The sequence below is a fragment of the Schistocerca serialis genome, chromosome 6 (assembly GCF_023864345.2).
Source record: "Schistocerca serialis cubense isolate TAMUIC-IGC-003099 chromosome 6, iqSchSeri2.2, whole genome shotgun sequence".
Taxonomy (NCBI): Eukaryota; Metazoa; Arthropoda; class Insecta; order Orthoptera; family Acrididae; genus Schistocerca; species Schistocerca serialis.
The window spans coordinates 446,401,575-446,424,127 of NC_064643.1; positions in this window are offsets into that span (position 1 = coordinate 446,401,575).

Sequence of the window (22,553 nt, forward strand, 5' to 3'; positions counted from 1 at the left end):
CTGGATACGAAGACAACACGTGGGCGCAGGCTACGCGCTATAGATCAGCGTAGAAAATTATGGGAAAGCACAGGCGGCTGCCTTCTATGACGATGGTGTTGGAAATTTGGTATAACGCTCCGACAAATGTCTAAGTCGGAGCGGCGACTATGTGTAGAAGTACCTGGGAGGTGTAGCTAAATGTGCAAAGAAAACAGTTTTGATTTTCACTGTGGTTTCCATTTAGTGACCGATCGTTCCTTACTTTCCGAACAACCATCGTAATAGTGAGTCCATTCGTGCAGATGGTTGTCAATAGATTACAACTTCGTTCGTCGTATAAAACGGGCGTAAGTATCATCTTCCTATTACTAAGAAATGGTCCTCCAGAAGCCTGCGACTGAACTGAGCCGACAAGCGATGGGAGGCTGCTTGTCACAGCGTTGACGGAGGGCGCCGAACTGTGTCCTCCTGGAAGTGTGGCGCAGTCCGCTCTTTCTATTGGTGCGCGGGTCAGCGCCTTCTTGATGCCGTTTCGCGGCGCTGCGCTGGTCGGTGTCAATGCTTTAGGACTGCACATTATTATTAACTGATCGTCAGCACCTGGCTGCAAGCTCTTTCTAGGTCAGATTCGTTATACAGCAAGATCAAAGTGTCTGATGCTCTATATTTGAAGCGTGGGTCAGGTGCCTTCCTTGTTCAGAGATACCCACTGAGCGGGAAAGCACGACAGAATAATCTCTCGTTAACTATTTGATGTGGTGGTGCCCAGAGAACACCATTTTTCTGGAATCATGCTGGCTCGCGATAGGCACGTTTATGAGACTTGGCGGCAGCTTCGGTGTGAAATCTATGACGTTTGTGTCAAATGTGACTAAAAAAAAAAAAGAAACGGGCTTGTTTCTGCCCTCATATGACTACTTTAAATTGCGGAGCAAATGCAGTTTAAAGGGCTTTTTCGTGTCACACGGGACTTCTCACATCGTCAATGGAAGAGGATCGGGGGGGGGGGGGGGGGGGGACGGGTTTTGGGATGTGGCTTTCATGGAGTTAGTATAAGAAGCTCGGTCAGGCACATTCAGAAGTCAACACTTATTTAGTGAGCACAAGCTGCTTTTAATCAACAGATTCTCTCATAGCGCTACCTCTTGACGAAAGGATTCTGATCACAGTTCGTCCGAAATTTGTCCCATTCATTTGCCTATTTTAATCATGGCAGCAATACCAGCAATCGTTACGAAATTGTTTCGAATGAAAAACAGCCCGAAGTTGCTCTAATTATGTTTATACTACATTTTGACCATGGTTTCAACTATAATAATATAGCCTTCTTCAGAAGTCGTAAGCTTTTAAAAGTGAAAAAACGTCTTAGCCCAGCGGCTGCGTCACAATCAATAAGTGGTGGAGGACATACGGTGCATATGTAGTCTTACTTATGATCGAAACAGGCTTATGTCTGTTGAAGTTATTTTAGTTTATTGATTGTGACGCAGCCGCTGGGCTAAGAAGTTTTTCATTTTTCAAAGTTTATGACTTCTGGAGAAGGCTATATTATTAGAGTTGAAACAATGGTCAAGATGTAGTACACACATAATCAGTGCAACTGTGGGCTGTTTTTTGTTCGAAACCATTCATTTGCATTCCATTTGCTTTCATGGCAGTCCTGTGCACAGAAAACCTTCTCGGTACGTCAGCGCATTAATGTTACAACTAGCGCTGATTATTAAGAGAATTGCCGCGTTACCGCAAGGCATGTACGTGAGATCCGAGTAATATGTAAATCAGAGGAAATCAGTGAGACATTGTTAGAAATTATTAGGAGAGGCAGGAAAATAATGAAATGCATCAAGGAACAGACTGGATTGCAGGACGTAATTAAGGCTGTAGTGGAAATGAAACGGACATAGGCAGGACATGTGATCAGGGGAATGGACGGTAGAAAGTTCTTTACTATATGGAATATATGCAGCAGCATAATGGAAGTCCATAGCAGAGGATTGTAATACGTGGACAAACATAGAGGAATAGTGGAAATCTAATGGCTGATGATGTAAATATGATAGGTGCTTTGTGTGTTTGGTTGGGTGTGTTCTCGTATGACTCCCAACAATCTATTTTGTAATGCACTAGCTTCAGCGATACCACTGACTCTGCCTGTCATTCTGGACTATGAGCAACGACCAGTGAAACTGAAGGGAACATCAAGTTAACGAAACCGATGATCTTCTTCCTTATGGGGGAGTATCATGTAACATAATGGTCTGCAAGCCAATATGCATCTCTGTGTCGGAAACTACGACGTTTTAGGGCAGATGTTAGCGTCTATTTCCACCAGTCCTGATCGCCGCTCTATAGTTAAGGGTGCGCGGAGTGGCCGCGTGGTTCGAGGCACCATGTCACGCATTGCGCGGCTCCTCCTGCAGCAGGTTCGAGTCCTCCCTCGGGCATGGGTGTGTGTTTTGTCCTTAGCGTAAGTTAGTTTAATTAGTGTGTAAGTCTAGTGACCGATGACTTCAGCAGTTTGGTCCCTTAAGAATTCACAAACATTTGAACATTTATAGTTAAGGAGGCTTTAAAAGTTAGACTTGTCAATGATATCATTAAAGAATGTAAGAATAAGTGGCCAATGTGGTATCAACGTTTGATACACACTTGTTAGGGGTTGCAGTTATCGACCGCGGTCCGTAATAGATATCGCTGGACCCGCGAGTCGCGACTAGCGCCGCTCCGCGGCTTGTGACAAATATCTAGCGAGCTCTCGTCCACCCTTGCTCTGGACGTCAACTAGGAATGTAGCATGGCCTTCAGCTGATAAGAAGCAACCTCTAACAAGGCGCTTAGTCAAGTATGGCATAAGTAATGTCTCTCTAGATATCTGTTTGTAATTGTATGTATGAGCCTGTAACACAAGTACAATATACACTCCTGGAAATTGAAAAAAGAACACCGTGAATTCATTGTCCCAGGAAGGGGAAACTTTATTGACACATTCCTGGGGTCAGATACATCACATGATCACACTGACAGAACCACAGGCACATAGACACAGGCAACAGAGCATGCACAATGTCGGCACTAGTACAGTGTATATCCACCTTTCGCAGCAATGCAGGCTGCTATTCTCCCATGGAGACGATCGTAGAGATGCTGGATGTAGTCCTGTGGAACGGCTTGCCATGCCATTTCCACCTGGCGCCTCAGTTGGACCAGCGTTCGTGCTGGACGTGCAGACCGCGTCAGACGACGCTTCATCCAGTCCCAAACATGCTCAATGGGGGACAGATCCGGAGATCTTGCTGGCCAGGGTAGTTGACTTATACCTTCTAGAGCACGTTGGGTGGCACGGGATACATGCGGACGTGCATTGTCCTGTTGGAACAGCAAGTTCCCTTGCCGGTCTAGGAATGGTAGAACGATGGGTTCGATGACGGTTTGGATGTACCGTGCACTATTCAGTGTCCCCTCGACGATCACCAGTGGTGTACGGCCAGTGTAGGAGATCGCTCCCCACACCATGATGCCGGGTGTTGGCCCTGTGTGCCTCGGTCGTATGCAGTCCTGATTGTGGCGCTCACCTACACGGCGCCAAACACGCATACGACCATCATTGGCACCAAGGCAGAAGTGACTCTCATCGCTGAAGACGACACGTCTCCATTCGTCCCTCCATTCACGCCTGTCGCGACACCATTGGAGGCGGGCTGCACGATGTTGGGGCGTGAGCGGAAGACGGCCTAACGGTGTGCGGGACCGTAGCCCAGCTTCATGGAGACGGTTGCGAATGGTCCTCGCCGATACCCCAGGAGCAACAGTGTCCCTAATTTGCTGGGAAGTGGCGGTGCGGTCCCCTGCGGCACTGCGCAGGATCCTACGGTCTTGGCGTGCATCCGTGCGTCGCTGCGGTCCGGTCCCAGGTCGACGGGCACGTGCACCTTCCGCCGACCACTGGCGACAACATCGATGTACTGTAGAGACCTCACGCCCCACGTGTTGAGCATTTCGGCGGTACGTCCACCCGGCCTCCCGCATGCCCACTATACGCCCTCGCTCAAAGTCCGTCAACTGCACATACGGTTCCCGTCCACGCTGTCGCGGCATGCTACCAGTGTTAAAGACTGTGATGGAGCTCCGTATGCCACGGCAAACTGGCTGACACTGACGGCGGCGGTGCACAAATGCTGCGCAGCTAGCGCCATTCGACGGCCAACACCGCGGTTCCTGGTGTGTCCGCTGTGCCGTGCGTGTGATCATTGCTTGTACAGCCCTCTCGCAGTGTCCGGAGCAAGTATGGTGGGTCTGACACACCGGTGTCAATGTGTTCTTTTTTCCATTTCCAGGAGTGTATATTATGTTTTACCAACGGCTACTAATTATTTCACTCGTTGCAGATACAAACTATGCAGCCAGCTCCTTACCGACTTCACCGCCAAACCTGCAATATATGTTTCTATTTAGCATTGGCCACCTGTCATCAAAATAACTGACGACGAGAATCATAACAATCGAAAACGTACAACACACTTTGCAATATCTGGCATTATATTTTCTGTAGAATACAGTTGCTGCTAAAGTTAATTTTATTTCCTGCGGATGTTAATCTGTACGTCATCCATCTACTCATCTTGAAACGATAGCCTTTGACGCTGTGCTTTCAATTCTTTGCATATTGTGCCTCTGGGATAGAAATAGCTAAACAGACCAGAATACATATCAAAGCATGGGTAAATACATAATTTAAAAATAATGTTGGTGTGAAACAGTTCAGCTGTGGCTCTACAGGGTAGTTATAACTAAAATTTTGCTACTTAGCCCCCATGAAAAACGAGTGATCGTATGACAATGAAACTTAGTGGAAACATTTGCAAGGGCATACGGAAGACAAATAATGAATCACTGAAAGATACACATTTTAATCTTCACATGAGAGGGTAACATCTGTTGATTGCATAACATGTTTACGTTCCAGGTTGCAAACGTTGCTCAATGTGAGGACTATCTGAAGCACGACAGCCTGGAACCGCACTAGTGGACTGCTTCGAGATCGCAAACTGCGTCCAACATGGCAACAATAACTTCTTCAACAGTTTGTGGCGCAGTTGGCCGTCGGCCTCTCCCAGGAGCAATTCCCAAATCGGCAGTTAATTCGAACGTCCGAATCGTAATTCTTCAATCCCGGTGCGGAAAGACGACACCTTCGTATTCCTTTAAGCGTCGATACTCACAAACAGCAGTAGCACTATCGCTGGAGTGATGATAAAACAGCTTTACGAGTAAAGCCCACTCACCTTGTCCTGTCTCGTGTTGACTGTCTACAACTGTAGTCCACACTGATGCTTGTGTTTCAACCTCAGGTTGCCGTATCAGCACCGGCGCCTAACGGCAAATCATGACACCAATACTTACTAACAACGGAAATCCTGCAGCGCACAGTCTGAACATCATTCCTATAAAGTTGCTTTAGTCTTGCGTCTACACAACTCAAGTAGTGAAAATGTAATTATAACCACCATTTACTGTCGGTCTCGTTCTTGAGTCATCAAACGTAAGGAGCTATCAAGGCAATTTCGGCGCTTCTCATGCTTTGAAAATGCTGCCCAGAACAAAGGAGTTTAATGTTTGTATTTGAACAGTTTCCTCTCTCTGACTTCAACTGAGTTAATGTTCAGTCGCTACTGATCTTGCTGTGACGAGACGATAATATGACCTGTCTGTTGTTTTCTACTTGTTCATCTTGCTTCTGAAATAGTGAAAGATCGACCAGCCACATAATCTGCACAGTACTTTGCCACCTTTCTTCATTTGGCGCGCATAGATGTTTGTATCAGTTAAGCAAGAGGCATATGCATGGCCGTAAAATGTATTGTTACACATTTTGAAGATTTAGAACCATCAAATACCCGACATGATTCACCACCAAATGGCAATTTAAAGGAATAAATGCGCATTAACTATTTGAATATGTGGCACTTCGAAACAGTAACATTGCCCTGTGAATGGGATAACCCGACTTTTTTCTCATGACCTTAAATTTAAAATTATCTAAGATGATTAATTTGTTACAAATGTCGAGTTTTCTTCTAAAAAAACAAGCTTCCAGTGTCCAAAACTACTGCGATATAAATATGTGTATACTGTTCGTGTCATCAGTCCGAAGACTGATTCGATTCAGCTCTACACTGAAGTGTCTGATGTGCAAGCATCTTCATCTCAGCATACCTACATCCACTCGAACCTACTTACAGTACTCAAGCTTTGGATTCCAGCTACTATTTTTACATTCCACACTTCCCTGCATTACCAAATTGACAATTTCTTGATTCAACTGGGCCATTCATGTAGTCAAGACGCGACATAAATTTATTTTTTCCTCCGTTTGATTCAGTATCTACTCATTAGATACTCGATCTATCCAATTCAAATTTAATTCCCTGAGATCACATTGCAAAAGTATCTATTCTCTTCTTGACTGAGCAAGCTTATTTCACTATAAGGCTGCACTCCAGATAACTGCCTTCGGAAAAAGCTTTCTAACACTTAAATTTGTATTCGATATTTCTCTTTTTCAGAAATGCTTCCCTTGTTTCTGCTATTCCTCATTTTATATCATCTCTACTTCGTTTTCGTCAGCTGTTTTGTTACCAAATGGCAGCAATAATCTACTACTTTTATATCACGTTATCTAAACTAATTCCTTCAAAATCGTCTGATTCAATTACCTTTATTTTACTTTTGACGATGGTCATCGTATAACAGCTTTTTAAGGCATTAACCATTCCGTTTAATTGTTCCTTGTGTCTCTATCAGATTATAGCCTCGTCGAAAAACCTCAGATTTCTTCATACCGCTTTTTCATTCCCTTTCAAAATTTCTCCCTTACAGATTACTCATTGTACAGAACGAATAATAACTGGGGTTGGTTACAAAACTTGTCTGACTCCCTTCTCACTCACTGCCTGCCTTTCTTGTCCTTCGGCACTTATAACTGCTGTCCGGTTTCTGTAAAAAAATATAGATAACTTTCCGAGAAAAAACATTTGAGAACCGTAATCAAGATATATAACAATTCAAAAGGAATATAACGATGAAAAACTACTATAACTATTTAAGTCACGGCGAGATATCGATAAGAATTACAGAAAATGTAAAACTAAGTTCAAAGTTTCTCCACATAATTTATAGGTTTTCTACAGGATAGTTTGAAACTGTCTGAAAAGGTTGTAAGGATGTGGCGGTGTAGGTTGTGCTGAGAAATAATTGTTAAGAAAAAAATTTGATACATTGCGCCGTTTCCGAGTCCGTTAGCATTGAAGTTAGCTAATCAGGTCGTTTTGCGCGCAAATGCAAGTGGTCCGTGCGGTGTATCTTACCGGGGTGAAATATCTTGATAGCAGACATTACTATGCTTACACTGTCAGTATTGATCGGTCAGTTTGTTCATTGTTTCGAAAAAGAAATACCTTGTTAGGTAGCAACTAAATCTCAGTGCATCTTCTACACCGTAGATAAAAAAGACAACCCCCCCTCCTGGTCCAGATCGACTGACCACTAAGGTAAAATGCGTTACCGAACAGCAATGGTCCTGTACTGAGGGAGTATTTACTTCCAACAATAACGCAAAACTTTTTCATTTGGTAGAGGAGCAGTGGGTTACCTACAGCTAGTCTTTTAGCCGCGGATGAATTGTTCCTCCATAATCTATCACACTCAGCAAGACACACAGCTCAGAATACCAAGAAACAGGGATCAGCACAAGCTCAAGACAGAGTTAACAGTTGAACAATTCGCGCAACCGGCTATCTATATAACACGATTCAGGATCTAGGTTCTTTACGCTTTTATTAAGCTCTGTCCTAAGTGTACATTTTAGACAGAGTACAGTAGTATACTGACACGAGCGAGTAGCTTCTGGCTATTCACAGTAAAAAATCCCAAAACTAATTTATTTATTATCCCTCTGAACTTCAATATTATTACATCTTTGATATATGCAATAGCAACTCATTAGACTCTTTTATGAACCAGAGAACACCAACATACGTTTCATTTGCACTGTTGGTTCCACTCGGAAAAAAAGATGAAGAATTATTGGTATTTTCCATGAACGCTTGTAAGCTATATATATCGAACGCGCGACTGTCGAGGAGGAAAATATCGATTTTGTTTGCAGCTATGACACGCAATCTGGGGCAAAGAATATCGCTTCGAGCGACGGCATTGACACATAATAATTGGTAAAGAATGTTTATTTTTAGTAGTCTCGTAGAGATGACCGAAGCAGATACAGTTTCCAATGGTGTTAGTCTCACGTGCCGTGATTTGATTTCTAGGTTGAGCACAGTTGAAAATTGTTTCGACTTCAGTTGTGAGCATCAGCTGCTGCTGAATCACGACACTAGAAATTGCGTGGATTGTTACGGGGAGAACTGCGTTAAACTTGGTTCAAAAAGTAGCAATTGGGAGTTCCCATTACAATTATATTGTAGTAAATGTCGGAAAAGAACAAATATAAGGAAAAACATGCGGTTTGATAATTCCAAACTGACAATAAGGCAGAACATCGTCTTGGTTTCCTGCTGGGTTAAAGATTACACACTGGAAAACACAGCGTCGGAAACTGGACTGTCGATTAATACTGCTTGTGACTATGCGGTTTCTGTCGAGAAGTGTTTTATGTAATTGTGCCTATGACTGTTGTCCGGTAGGTGGTGTCAACAAGTTTGTGGAAATAGCTGAGTTGCACATAATAACTCGAAAATATGGGAAAGGATGACTTCTCAAGAACATAATTGAACAGATTTGGGTATTCGTAGGCGTAGAAAGAGAATCAAGAAAAAATTTCATTGTGAAAGTGTATTTCAGGATTAAACAAACTTTTGTGCCTCTTATTAAGAACGTCACCTTGCCCGGCACCCAAGTCACTACAGATGGATGGAAATTGCACATCACCTTGAAGGAAGAGGGGTTTCACCACGACTTTGTAAATCATTCTGTCGAATTCGTGTCTTCTGATTACTGTGCACACAGCGACCAACGAGCGACTATGGAAATCTCTGAAATCATCCATCAAAAGAGAAGGACGACCGGGAGACCGAGATAAACTGTATATTTCTCAATATAGCTACTTCCACAATTTGCGCTTATGTGGTATAAAACTTCCCTGTGAGACTTGCCAGTTTTCTTAAGAGATACTGCTAGAGTGTACCCCGTTTGTGGAAAAAAGGACTACCGGCAACATACGCAACACGGGGAATTGTCCAGGACGAAGATATCGATGACGAGTAAGGTAAATGAAACTACATTTAACGCTGTCACTGGACAATTTTCATGTTTTGTTTTTGTAGTTGCTAGAGCTATAGCTGAAATCATCGTTCGTCTTTTATCGTAGTAGTTTTCGCTCGCTGTAAACAACATCAACAACTTGCTCCGCGAAGTCGCGCTTTCAATATATTTCACTTACAAGCAATCTTGGAAATCAGCGAATCATTATTTCTCAGTTAATATCCAAAGCCTAATCACTCTAGAATACTATAACACTTACTCTAATAGTTAAAAATTGGTTTAGATTCTTGGATTTTATGCTTATAACGTTGAAGTGTTCTCAGCTGATGAAACCAAAATTATGTTTGTTTTATACGCTCATAAAACACTAGTTAGCACTCGTATAATCTCCCTATACAGTAGGCGTCGTATACTACGGCAAAATAAATATATTTTCTTCCACCAAGGTGTTAACGTATCTGACCGCTTAATTTTTGATGTAGTTTGTTACGATAGATAATCAGAACTCTCGTGAACATATCACAGTAATATCTTCTGCAGGTCGAATTTTCCCAGAATTTAAACAGAATGATTGCTTTCACTGCCTTAAGGTGGTACGTAGAAATAGTTACCTTGGCGTTTCAGGTTATTCCCCCGCTCAAAAGAATATCTTATTTTTTTCCTGTGTTAAAATAAAATTATTTTCTTGAGTGAAGTGAATAAGCCATTTTCGAGCAGAGATGTTCCTTGTATCCACGACAATACACACAAAATCTTCTAATACTTCAGTGATTATTGCTAATTCCGTTATGCTCAGACAAATAAATTAACAAAAATATCTTTTCAGTTGTTCTTTTCTTTCAAAAATATTAATACTGATGTTTTCCTTTTTGATTATTACTTCAGATTATTTAACCTCAAGTTATTTGATAACTAAAGTAACAACTTTCGTCATTTAAAGTTAATATCTTTTTCGCTGCGAGTTCAAAACTAAATCTTTTAGAACTCGATTGCGATCGACAGTATCAGATAACTTAACCATGCCTTTGCTGATGTTTATGAATATGATGAGCCACAAACGCAAGTTATTCACCAGTCTTCGAGAAAAATAAAAAAAAAAACTCTCTTCACTGTTTTATAGACAGAAACTTTCATATACTTGATAATAAGCCGTTTTCCTTTGGTTATATCGTCCTTTTCTCAATACTTTGCCACATGGAGACGTTCCGGTATGCAATGGGATTATCTTAAGGGTAAGGTATAGTTAGGTAGGGATCTAAATTTTAATTTTTTAGAGCACGAGTCTGTTTTCTTTCCAACAAATAACCATTGGTTTATTCAATAGAAAGCAACACTACTACAGGACTCTTAACAAAGATTTGTCACGAGTGTCCTAATATTTCCCTACACAGAAAACCATTAAGGAAAAAAATTTTGCCACCACCTATTCAGGTCCTAAAATTAAGTACGTGAAATTATAGATGTTCATACAACTCGCAAGTCACCGACGTGGCGTTACCTAAAAAGAAGTTGCAATACTGCGGCCGAACTACCCCGAATGGGGCCTCCCGGCCAACAATGCCATACGATCATTTCATTTTTCGTACAAAAAACTCAGCCTCTTCAGGTGTTGGCTAGCAAAACGTGCCTATGCCCTAATAATCTGTGCTGGCTCCGCTAGATCACTCGTCACTCTTTAAGTCATAACGGGGTATACCGCTGTGAAAAAAAAGGATGGTAAATGGTTCCACGAAGATTTTTGCTCTTAGGGGATCTCTCAATACTATTAAACATTGTTAGTCTCTCGGTCGAGGTCGACTTCCTATCACTAATACTATTGCTTTCGTCTCCCAAACTTGAACAGGGCTGACTGCCAACCAACACCCCCCCCCCTCCCCCTCAAAAAGAAAAGAAAAGAACCAACATCAGTTAATAGTGTGGAGTATTTCAATAGCGTCCACTTAACATACTTCCAACAAATCCTTCCATAAAACAATCGCGGATCATCTTTTGTGCCCTGACCAGGTCAGTCACCTAATCCGACTACAATGTTGACTTGAAAAACGAATCAGCAATCAACCAATTTCTCTCAACAATACAGCAATAAAAAGCTCCTCTGGCAGTATTCGATTGAGTAAGCCTTGAACCAAGGACCTCTCAGCTCAGATTCCCCACTATGTAATTGCTCTAGCATACACTGCGCTTCGCGAAATCCTATAATCGGTCAAGTACCGCAGTTCTTCCCAATATTACCATCGGAATTATTTCATCAGCAACCATATACAGGAAACTTCATCAAGGTCGTACTAAACCTGGAAGTGTTAATCCCACAGCACGAGACGCTGACTACCAATCACTCTTGTAAATCAGCCTCCGGTGCTACAATAATTTTCTTAGGCCCCTTTTTAAAGACTTTTCTTCAGCCTAGAAAGTACTTGCAGGTGTAGCCATACGTGTACCCAGATAAACCTTTACCCTTCCTTAAGCTGTAAACTTTTCACCGCAGTCGCCCTCGAATCTCAGATTGGAAAACTGCCATTGTTACAATGTAAAGCGACGTAGAATCATTTACTCGACTGAAAGAACACCGTTACATCCGTACAACAACATAAAATTTGCATTTGCCCGGCCGTCGGCTTCGGCGACAGTTATAGGTTGTAGCGCTGTTCTTATAGTCGTTTGCCGCCCAAAAAGCATTTTTTCTTTCTCTCGGAAACAAAGCAGATTTCGCTGCTCTCGTGAGTGTCCAAATTTTATAGACGTCCCTAGCAAGCGGTATTCTACAGCTTTAACTTCCACTGAATGCTGCACTACATTTTAATATGACACAAAAACATGACACTATTTTTCAGCGTAGTCGCCAAATCTCTGTCCATGACGTTCGAAGCATTCTACAAGTAGTTCATTTCCTGGACAATAGAAATCCGCTTCTCAGTCACAGAGCCGTTGAAAAATCTGTGTGTGAACGTCATCCTTGGAAAATCTGTGACTGCTGCGGATCAGTTCGTCGACTGCCTGGAAATTGTGGTCTGTGATCGATGTTGGAGGCCTTCCTTCCCGATCAGCCTCAGCATCACCCGATCAGCATCACCGACATTAATCCAGTTGTTGCCATCATTTCACAATGGCTGCACGCGACGTTGTGTTTGGTCCATACACCGACGGAATTTCATGGTGAATCTATGTGCAATTTTGATGTTTTTCCCACAAGATTCATAGTGTTACGCGGTACTTTAACTTTTCAGTACGTTCCCAGTTGTCGCGCCACTGCACACCCACACTGTGATGCACCTGTTATCCGTATCGCAGCATAACTTTGTCTTTAGTTAACCCAAAACATGTCTTCCCTTCTGATAATGGGGCACACTTGGCATGGGCCGGCACGTGTAACTTACTTTTCAAAGTCCCCTAGTACTACAATTCTTTACGTATAGTCCCCGTAGGGATCGCGAAGACGTGATTAGACTAATTTCTGCGCTAAAATATGCATTAAGCAATCATTGTTCCTGCACCCCATTCGCGACCGGAATTTGAAGAATTGTGACAAAGCGGTAAGTACACTGTGCCATGCAGTTCATGGAGGTTTCCACAATATTGATGTAGATGTGGATGGAAATCAATCATTATTTAACTACTCTCTGGAAGGATAAGTAGAGTAGAATTATATTCGAATAATACGAACAATAAAATATAGAATTCATTTTGTCGAATGTACTATACACTTTAAGACAAATAAACGACATACCATGAAGGAATTATCCAAATGGGACGGGAACAAGTAGATGTGATGTACATTTAAGAAATGATTGCAATTTCAGAAAAATTGGATTATTTATTGAAGAGAAAGAGCTTCACAAATTAAGAAGACAGTAATTGCTTGGTCCACTTCTGGACCTTATGCGTGCAGTTATTCAGTTTGGTATAGATTGACTGAGGATGCCCTTCTGAGGGATATGGTGCCAAATTATGTCGAACCAGTGCGTTGGATCCAAAAAATCCCGAGATGGTTGGTGTGTTCTGCTCATAATGCTGCAATGGTCCGGACCGATTTTTCTCCAAATCCGGTAATTCCTTCGTGGTACGTGTTTTTTTTTTCCTTTAGTGCGTGCTGTGATTAAGAGTAGATTAAAAAAAGCGAAACCGCTGGGACATGGGACAGGATGACAATGACAAAACAATGAGTATCACGAAACAACTGACAATTAGCTGTTTCAGCTACAGGCGGCTTTAATCGTTCAGAAGTATGGCTGTTGCTGCAGCACGGAAGCACACCAATGAAAATACATACTACGGGCAAGGCGAACACTTGTTTGTTTGCCACCTTGCAGCATTCTTCTTGATCTTCTTTCTCGTGTTTTTACCTGGCAGGCGACTTTTGTTAGCTGTTTAATATCCGGATAATCAAAGAGGGCTCAAAAATATACGGCACACGTGAACGCGGGGGGAAACAATGATACGTTGTTTTCGCTCATTTCTCACGCCGAGTGCAGAGGTTTTGCTGCGTGTCGACCATCGAATGACGAGTCTTTATTGTTCCTGCCGAGGTAGCCCACTGCTGAGGCTGACAGAGCGCAGCGACGCAGGAAGCTGGAAAACAAACGCGATGGCCACTTCGGAAGCCGCACACACAAAGAGCGAAACAGTTTTTTTCCCGGTGGGGGCTATTACTGAGATGATTCTCCTGCATATTTGTTTTATGGCAGGTTAACACTGCACAGCTTCAGCTGGCAATGACAACAAAACGCGGACTGTAGAGCGCATTATCGTTTTTGTCTATATCTACATCTGAATTTCCGCAAGCTTCGGTATGCAGCAGAGAGCGCGGACCGTACTAGGATCATATTCCATTTCTTTATTGAATGTTGCGAGGAAAGAACGTGTCTCGATAGATATCCGTGTAAGCTAGAATTCCTCCAATACCACAGTGGTGAATGCGTAGTAAAGTGCTACGACCTAGTACAAGCAAAACTGTGCGTCGTAAGAAATTTGCATTCGACACTGAAAATAAAATTGCCTACCTAATTTAGTGGCAAATATTACACTTTGTTTCCGAAGAATCTTATTGCAGGTTCCTCTAAACTTTTAGAGAAAATGGTGGAACAATTGTTATTTTTTTACTAGTAAAAGTTCAGAGTAAAGCATTGCATAACGTTTGCGCTGTCTTCTGAAGTGTTGCTAGGGGAACCAGGGATATTGTAATGCTGCCGTACAGCAACTTGCATGATCTCTGCATCCAGATTTGTTATTTACAAATAAATTCCGGTTGTTTTTTAAGCTTCATTCTTACTATGAACGCCTTTCAGATATTTAGGTATTGTACTTTTCACTGACGTAACTTATAGTTCCCTTCCTTTCATAAATATGAAAGTAATATTTCAGGACTAGAGATCAGTTTGATAGAGTTTTGTTCAAACAATGGTTCAGATGGCTCTGAGCACTATGGGACTAAACAGCTGAGGTCATCAGGCCCCTAGAACTTAGAACTACTTAAACTTAACTAACCTAAGGACATCACACACATCCATGCCCGAGGCAGGATTCGAACCTGCGACCTTAGCAGTCGCGCGGTTCCGGACTGAAGCGCCTAGAACCGCTCGACCATCGCGGCCGGCGATAGAGTTTTGTCATACTTGGCGTACCAAACACGGTAGACTAGTTAGGCCCAGCAGTGGGTGACGTCAATTTCTTTAGGAGTTGCTGATCTGGGATACTGGAGGCTGCCCTATGAGTTCAGTCAGGACAGACAGATATCCTCGCGCTGCGTTTTCTGGATCACACAAAAATAGCACAAGTTACACAGTGCAGTGTATCTCCATTTTAGATCTGGATTGTCGCTCCGCATCTTTCTACCTCTATTAAAAGAAGAAGAAACTTGCCACTATGGACAGGAGACAAATGATGTTCCTCAGCCCATTCAAAAATACTCTCACCACTTTTATTATGTTGCGCTTCGTCTAAAATGGTGGTATGACTATTGTAATCGTCAATCTTCTAGTTATTGAAACTGCTAGGCGGTGTAATTGAGAATTTGATACTAGGAGGTATAAGGATGGAAAACTGCTCACCTGGAAGACAATTCTACAGCATTTTCCTCAGTAATGAATACTGAGTATTTCTGGAGGTCTGGCACGATAAATGTAGCGCTACCACATAGTCGGTGTGCTCTCTCTCTGCTGTGAACTCCATACCTGATTTTCTAGGACAAACTTCTTGTAAAAGTTGTAGATTACAAGTTGACAGGCCCTCTATGTTTATGCATCTACATCTACATATATATTCCGCTAGCCACCAAGCGGTGTGTGGTGGAGGGCAGAATTCGCGCCAAAGTGATATTTTCCCCCCCTCTGTTCCACTCGCGGATCGCAAGAGGGAAAAACGACTGTCTGAACGCCTCAGTACGCGCTCTAATTTCCCGTATCTTTTATTGGTGATCATTACACGATATGAAAGTTGGTGGTAATTATATATGCTCTACATCCTCGGCGAAGACCGGATTTCGGAATTTAGTGAGCAGCTCCTTCAGTTTAGCGCGTCGTCTATCTGCAAGTGTGTCCCACGCACAAACTTTCTATGAGATTTGTAACGGTCTCGCGATTGATAGTCACTATTCTTGCCGCTCTTCATTGGACCCTCTCAATCTTTTGAATCAGACCCAACTGGTAATGATCCCATACAGACGAACAATACTCTACGACAGGACGAACTAACGTATTGTAAGCAATTTCCTTTATTGAAGGACTGCATCGATTCAGCATTGTGCCAATAAACCGCAATCTAGAGTTCGCCTTGCCGTTACTTGTGTATAGAAATACCTTAGGTCCTGAAAAGGGCCTTTCGTGACTTATGAACATCGTGACTGATTAAGAAGTTGCTTCTGGACTGAAGTGTATCACCGGTGCTCAGGAAACGCCCGGATGTAAATAACATAGCCTTTGTGGAGGCTGTTTCTGTACTCGTGTTTGTAACTTCAGAATGACTATGTTAAAGTGCGGCTTCTAGGCTCTGCGAACGTGGCGAAAATCAGACCACAGACCATCTTGGAAAATACAGTTAAGTGCCTTTTGAGATGCTCATGAGGGACTTGATGGTAGCGACACCTAATGCCCGTGTTTTGGCAAAATTGTTCTGTAGGGTGACTGCTCACGGGTTCGAATCCCAGCCAGATCGGGAATTTTCTTCACTCGTGGATGTATGCATTGTCCTAATCATTTCATCTCATCGTCATTGACGCGCAAGCCGCTGAAATGGCGCCAGACAGACTTGCACCAGGCGGCCGAACAATCTCAGATGGGGTCGGTCTTCCGGGCAATAATGCTACACGACCATGTTGTAGTTTTGTGGTTAAATTCCATTTTGGAAATCAATCTGTATTTTTAATAATGTTTACTGCCGATGCTAGTAAATTGACTCTCCATTTTTGGAAATGTGCAATGGACTTTGTTGGTCTTATCCACAGTCTGTTAAGGCAGTTCGACATATTCTGCTGAGGCTTCAACGCCGTGGTGGTATTTTTAAAGCTTTTCACGTGTGAGCTTTATTCGTCTGAAGTTACTTACAAGGGAACCTCCCCATCGCACCCTCGTCAGATTTAGTTTTGACACAGTGGATAGGCCTTGAAAAACTGAACACAGATCAATCCAGAAAACAGAAAGAAGTTGTGTGGAACTATGAAAAAAATAAGCAAAACATACAAACTGAGTAGTCCATGCCCAAGATCGGCAACATCAATGATAGTGTGAGCTCAGGAGCGCCGTGGTCCCGTGGTTATCGTGAGCAGCTGCGGAACGAGAGGTCCTTGATTCGTCTTCCCTTGAGTGAGCAACCGGCACGGTAGCTCAGCGTGTTCGGTCAGAGGGTTTAGCTACCCTCTGTAATAAAAAAAACTGAGTGAACGGATCAACGAACAATCTGAAAGGGTGTCATCGGACGTCCGCCACGAACAAATTCAACGAACAATAAAGAACAAAATTGAGATCAACAAAAAAAAGAGGGTTAGCTGTCCTCTATAATAAAAAAACTTGAGTGAACACATCGACGACGAACTTATACGCGTGTAATGGCACGTCTGCCCCGAGCAAATGCGACGAAAAATTACGAACAAAATGAGAAGAAAAAAAGAAAAGAAAAAAAATTAAAAAAAGTGAAGAGTTTATTTTCCTTATTCTCGCAAAGTTATGATCTGTCCGTTCGTTCATTGACGTCTCTGTTCACTTCAATAAGTCTAGGTCTCTGTTTTGCGACTGTACCGCAAAACCGTACGATTAGTAGACGAAAGGACGTGCCTCTCCAATGGGAACCGAAAACACTTGATCGAAAGGTCATAGGTCAACCGATTCATCCACAGGAGAACACGTCTGATATATTCTATACGACATGTGCGTCACATGACAGGAATATGTTGTCGACGCACGTAACTTGTACACTTATCGAGTGGGTAAAAAGATTCTTCTACCTTGCCCGATTTAGGTTTTCTTGTGGATGTGATAATCACTCCCAAAAAAGTGATGAAAACATAAGAGTTTGTCACATAAACTGCAATAAATGAGTTGTCTGAAAATAAAAAATTAAACTTTTCACTCGAGGGAAGACTTGAAACAAGGACGTCTCGTTCCGCAGCTGCTGACGCTAACCACGGGACCACGGCGGTCCTGATCTCACATTCTCCTTGATGTTGCCTATCTTGCGCATGGACTACTCAGTTTGTATATTTTGCTTATTTTTTTCATAGTTCCACACAATTTCTTCCTGTTTTCTCGATTGATCTGTGTTCAGTTTTTCAAGGCCTATCCACTGTGCCAACTTATAACTAAATCTGAAGGGGGTGCGATTGGGAGGTTCCGTTGTTAGTAAACTACGGAGTACCTATGTCAGAACGGCTGGATGGGGCGAGTAACGTTGAGTAAGAGAAGCTAAGCAGGTATAGAGAAGAGAGGTGCAACGCAGGCGGCTGGTAGGCCAGTGGCCGTGTAAACGCCGGCCTGAGGTGAGGTGAGTGGGACCCTCCACAGCGGCCGGCGACATTGTACTAGCGACGTCCGTTGAGCGCAACCGGAGGCGGCGTCAGTGTCTTTGTGCCCGGGGCGCGGCCCTGCCACAATGGCGCGGTGACATTAACCCTGCCCGCGCGCATCTCCCTCTGGGGCAGGTTGCCGAGGGGCGCGGCTGCAATTGTCTGCTCCCTCCGCGGCTGAAAGTGATACCGGCGGTCCGTGCGCGACACGCCGCCGACCGCGCTGTGTTCTTTTCTTCTTTCTTTCTTTTTCTGTCTTCTCTTTTATCTGCAAACCTGTGTCCAAAGCTTTGTCGACGGGGGTTTGGCTGCCGCTACTCAGTAAGGCCCAGGACGCAGGAGAGATTAGGGCACAGTGGGCACATTTTTTGTGTTAGAATATTTTGTGACGAAATTTGGTAATATATGTGGGTTACTTCGTGCCATGTAGGAAGCCTGTACCGTCTAGTATCTACAAGGTGGACAACTTTAATCCATAACAGGGAATAACTCATAGCAGAGATGAGATACAGCAAAAAGCCTCAGATAAAAGTTGTAGGTGACGAAGAGGGTCACGCATTGTTACTAATGGCCATGACCTTGAATCTGATTTTTATGGTTATTTGGAGTTTAAAGCGATTTTTTAAAATGAGAAGCGTAATATTTGATTTAATGTTAGAAATCATCGGCAAATTTTGCCTGTGAAATGATACGTTATTAAGGTCATGATAAGGTTCAATGAAGGTCAGTTAAGCAAATATGATTCTAGCTGAAGCAGGGATTAACTCGGAATAGAAGAGAGATACAGCAAAGCTCAATGTTAGGTACAGATTGGAAGGGGCATAAGGGATCACGTATCATTACCGATAACCGTAATCTTAAAGGTAATTACCGTAGGTCATTCGAATGTTGAGTTTTGTTTCATGGAAACCCCTGTTTTTGACGTCGTATTTGAAAAAAGGGAAGAGAGATTTGAACTTCAAGTTTTAATTAACATGTTTATTGCCAAAGATAAATACATCACAAAGTATAAATGTTATTTTGACATCTGCAAGACAGAAAAAAACGTTATAAAACGTAAAGCATCAATTTATAAATCGTTCAGTGAGTCCCCTCGCCTCTCATTCCTCGGGATGCCGCTTCCACGTTCTATCTAACACTGTACTTTGGCGTATCCATCCCCTGTTCCGAGCTAATCTCTACTACAGCTAAAAACATATTTGCTTATTTGACCTTCATTGAACCTTGATATGACCTTGACTAAAGTATCACTTTCTACGTAAAATTTGCCGCTCTATTCATCCCATTTTAAAAAATCACTTTAACGTCAAAATTCACATTGAAAATCACGTTCGAGGTCAAGGCTATTAGTAGCAATGCGTGACCCTCTTCGTAACCTACAACTTTTATCTAAAACATCTCTATCCAGAGTTACTCGCCATTATGGATTATAGTGGTCCACACTGTATATCAATTTATATGTTCTGATAAAACTTTACAGACAGTATCATAGTATCACTGACAGCAAAGTGATGCGGAAATGCTCACTCTACCACCCACCGTGGGACATCCTGAGAAATACCCCAGTTTGTTTTGTGCCACCGACTGTAAAATGCTTTGGTAGTCTTCAAGTGACGTCTCTGAAGATAATGCCGCGTGCTTTTGCTTCTTAAGCAAGCGAAAAAAGTCTGGCACGGACACATGATTTCTCCTGCCAAGTCACTGTTACAGTGCTTTCAATTTTATTAAGTGAACTGATACGTGCTGCGAAATAGTATTTCTTCCCTTTTAGTTGCCACAATCGCAATAGCATACTCGTTCTCTTCGAACTTGCTTCCACGCGAAATTCTCCCTCGTCATGAAAACTTGAATTATTATCTGTCACTCAGAGTAGCAGAGCCTCCATGAGCTGCTCTCTGGATAGAATTGCCTTCTGACGTTTTTGGAAATAGGTTTATTGGTTGCCTGACTTTTAGAGTTGGCCAATATTTTTCCTCCGCATTTTCACATCCTCGAAGCTCCCGCTTGTTTGGGGTATCAGTAAGAATTCTTGACCTCTCTCTATTCTTCCACATTGTGCTGTTGTCTTACAGGCGGCTACTTGTGGAAGAGATAGAATTTCCTTTGGTGATACCAGTTGTCTTGAGTAGCTAGTATTTCCAGACAGACTTACAACTGGAATACTTCTTGTTTTGTTGGTGCCTGTTATATCTGCCCAGCTGGTATTATCTCTGGTACATTTCCAACCATTTCATCTTTTTTGCCATTATAATGCCAAACTAAATAATCTCTCAGAAGTCTGTCTAGGGATGTTGTGTTGTATTGCTGCTGGCAGAATTTTCATGCCGTTTTGAATTACACTACTCATAACTTTCTTCATTTCTTCAGCAGGTGTTAGACCAAAGTTAATTTATCACTCCGCATCAAACCATTTTTCTTTTGTGTGTATTTGCTCAATGTGGCCCAGAAAAAATTACTCAATCTGCCCTACACCCCATCAACAAAACAACACATACTTTCAGTCTCCAACAGACGTTGCAAATCTGTATTTCATACGGTTTGAAGAGGCAATACGCATGATAACTGCTTACCTTCTCAATATCTGGTGTGTAGAAGAAGTACTTTTACCAGAGACGTGGAAAAAATTTGCAGAGGAGTACAGTAAAACACAAGAGTCACATTTCTAGTACTGCAGTATGTCAGCCATCTCGTTTTCACAGTCTTCTAAATGCTCAGATGGAGTAGGATACATGTGCAAAGCTATAATGGCATCCTGACAGTCATAGATTGTGTATAATTAATTGCACACCGTGCCCCACTGCACACTGTGCCCCATCTCCTCTAAGCCTTCTAGCAAACAATCCCACACAAACACATACAAATACCACTTCCTAGAGACAGTGTAAGTTTTGTAGACCGCACCGTTTATCTTATACTAACTGACGAACCCACCTTGTCCGAGTATTCATTTTGTCAATGTTCTATGAAAAAATTTCATTTCCATGTATTCGTGAAAACACATTTGAAACTATGAAACAGTCGTACAAAGAAATATGCATAATGCACAAACGTATAAGGACAGTTTCTGTACGCTGGGCTCAGCTGCTTCGCGTGCCTACAACGCGATTTTGTAAACGTCTCTATTGCAAGGCTTCTTCGTAGCTCTATAGACGGCTATTGTTTTACGACTACAGCCGTTTGTGCTTCTTAGCTGAAAGCTGTCAAAAGCGCTGTCAGGTGTCAGGGCTTGCATTAAGCTGACTTGCTGTAGGAGTGAGTGTCTTAGTAGTAAAGAATAATGCACGATGCGGCATTTTTCCAAAATGGTTCAAATGGCTCTGAGCACTATGGGACTTAACATCTGAGGTCATCAGTCTCCTAGAACATAGAACTACTTAAACCTAACTAACTTAAGGACAAAAAATGGTTCAAATGGCTCTGAGCACTATGGGACTCAACTTCTGAGGTCATTAGTCCCCTAGAACTTAGAACTAGTTAAACCTAACTAACCTAAGGACATCACAAACATCCATGCCCGAGGCAGGATTCGAACCTGCGACCGTAGCGGTCTTGCGGTTCCAGACTGCAGCGCCTTTAACCGCACGGCCACTTCGGCCGGCTCTTAAGGACATCACACACATCCATGCCCGAGACAGGATTCGAACCTGCGACCGTAGCAGTCGCGCGGTTCCGGACTGAAGCGCCTAGAAGCACTCGGCCAGTGCGGCCGATGGCATTTTTCCACATATCTGTTGTTCATGAGGTATCTCTCTTGAACTACATGTCGTACGATGAAAAATTTGTGAAGGTAAATTCAGCAGCATATGTGGATAGTGTCTTCGAAATGCGTTGCGTATAGCGTTAATAGCAAATAATTAATAATTTTGAACGTCATACACAGTGTGTTAGTTTTTCACGCCTGTTAGTGTTTATGACATCATATCACTTCAACTATGTTTGAGGCCATGATATGATTTTGAAGGTGCATTTAGCGGCGTATGTAGATAGTGTCTGCGATATTTATTGCGAATAGAATTAGTAGTGCGGAAGTAAAATATTGAAATATCAAGCACGACACGTCAATTTTTCACGCGTCTTATTGTTGATGACACCATAGCTGCTGAACTATGATAGGCAGGTGGTTCTTGTCCCTCACAGCAATTGTTGCCTGATAGTAAGGGATATGTCTACCAAGTTTGGCTGAAATGAATCCAGTGGTTTTGGAGGAAATGCGGAACACACACACACGGCCAGTCGGTCCTTCGCTGCTTCTACATTCTTGGAGACGAATCTTTTATATAGAACACAACAGACTAAATAATAATAT